The sequence below is a fragment of the Aplysia californica genome, unplaced genomic scaffold (assembly GCF_000002075.1).
Source record: "Aplysia californica isolate F4 #8 unplaced genomic scaffold, AplCal3.0 scaffold00047, whole genome shotgun sequence".
Taxonomy (NCBI): domain Eukaryota; kingdom Metazoa; phylum Mollusca; class Gastropoda; order Aplysiida; family Aplysiidae; genus Aplysia; species Aplysia californica.
In genome coordinates, this window is record NW_004797317.1 from 277319 (window position 1) to 279334 (window position 2016).

The following is a 2016-nucleotide window of genomic DNA, read 5'->3' on the forward strand; positions in this document are numbered from 1 at the left end:
AGAGAGAGAGAGAGAGAGAGAGTCGCTAATAATGCTTTTCTTTTTTGCTTCTCGTATGTTTTTTTATATTTTGTTGTCATTTGGAGTTTTTTGGGGAGATTTATTCCTTTTTTTTTCGTTTTGAAATTGTAAATCCTTGGGCAGATGGTTTCACACGGGGTAAGAACAAAGGCTTGCACAAAACAGTTACACGCATAGGGCAGGAATATCAACAGTTCTAGCAAAGACATGAACAACGAGGTGCGTTAAGGAAGGAGTGGAACATACACAGACACAAAACACCCTCTCGTAACATTTCATTTCTCAACCATCGCCTTTATGACGACAGGGTGTCAAGCACAAGAGGTAGCTTGTGTTGGAAAGAAACCATCGCCCTCACTTACACAACATCACCCTACAGTGCCCCCGGCGACGCCATTATAGGCCTTAATGTCCCCATTCACAATCTACGCTTTATGCCCGTACTTTGTATGTTCTGTGTTGAAAGTACCGCTATTTTATTAATGTGCAGTGTATAGGGCTTTGGCATGTTTTTGAAAAGTTGGACAAAAAAATACACCGACCAGAGGAGTAATCATGTGTATAAGCTATGAAAGACCCCTGAAAGAATGACGTAAAACGGTTGTAAAATTTGTGGAGTCTACTGTGAGTCGGCCCCACTAATGTTCACATTTCGCCGACATTCAAAAGGAGACCATTAAAAGTAAAGTTCAACCATCGGTTTAAATGTCGTGTATACTGTAACTGAAAGTAACGGGGTGGGGCTGAAAACTGTTAAATTGTGGCAAAATAGTACAAGTTTATTGCTCGTTTAAACGATCACATTTCGACAAACTAGACGGTGTAAGCTTGATGGCAAACAGCTACGTAGAAATAGGCGCTGGATACTTTAAACAAACGGATGAAGAAGAAAGGTGGTCTTCACAAGGATGAACAGATAAGAAGCACCTGGATTTTTAACGTAGTATCGACATCTGTGCATTTGCATAACTATAGTGTTACAGCGCTTTTACAGCTGGTAAGCACAAGGTGTAGAGCAGTTCTTGTGCTCCCAGTAGTGTTGATTGTACATACAGTTGTACGTTGTGAGACTACAGATCTGATCAAACCCTCGGGACAGGCACGTAAAGACTCCATTGTCCACATATCTACGCGCTCTACCAAGGTCCTGTTTGGGAACGTCGGTCAGAAGATGAGAGGAGTAAAGCACGTATTTTGTTTCTCTCTGTGTCTCTGCCTCCCCCACCCCCCGTTTCTCTCTCTCTCTCTCTCTCTCTCTCTCTCACACACACACACACACACACACACACACACGCGCGCGCGCGCGCGCACGCACACGCACACACAGGTACACACACATACGCGCATACGCATATCTGCACGCACGTGTGAGTGTTTGCGGTACTTTTCCTTACTTTGTATACATTGTATAATTTTATAAACTGAAATTTAAAATGTACCAAGAGGTAGTTTCGACAAACACCATTATGTATTCATTTGAAAGAAGTCTAAGGGGAGGTAAAATTTTGTGTGTGTGTGTGTGTGTGTGTGTGTGTGTGTGTGTGTGTGTGTGTGTTTGTACGCGCGCACGCACACACGCACACTCTCGCGCGCCATTCAAGTTGTGTGCTCGTATGTATGTGTGTGCATTTGTATGTATGTATGGTTGTGTGTGTGCGTGTTTGTGGGGACAGAGAGGATGGAATGTTGGACGGAAGGGGGCAAACAGATTTGCTGAACAAATAACTGAGAGTGAAGGCCGTTGTTTATAACTGACTGTAAAGTGGAGAATGTCGTGTTTAATTATGTTGACTGTAGTGATTTCTGCGTGAGTGTTCGTGAGGACAGAAAGATACATGAAAATGACCAAAATAAAAAGAATATAACAGGATAGAAAGAAAGAGTGAGAGAAAGAGAAGGAGAGAGAGGAAATGAGGGGGGTGAGAAAGAGAGAGAAAGAGAGAAAGAGAGAATGAGAGAAAAAGAGAGATAGGGAGATAGATATAGATATATATA

At 42.5% G+C, this 2016-nt stretch overlaps 1 protein-coding gene across 1 annotated transcript in view; it reads right to left on the reverse strand.

The window, feature by feature from the left end:
• Window positions 1–2016, reverse strand: part of LOC106011047 — a 15089-nt gene that overhangs the window by 9877 nt on the left and 3196 nt on the right. The window lies entirely within an intron of this gene.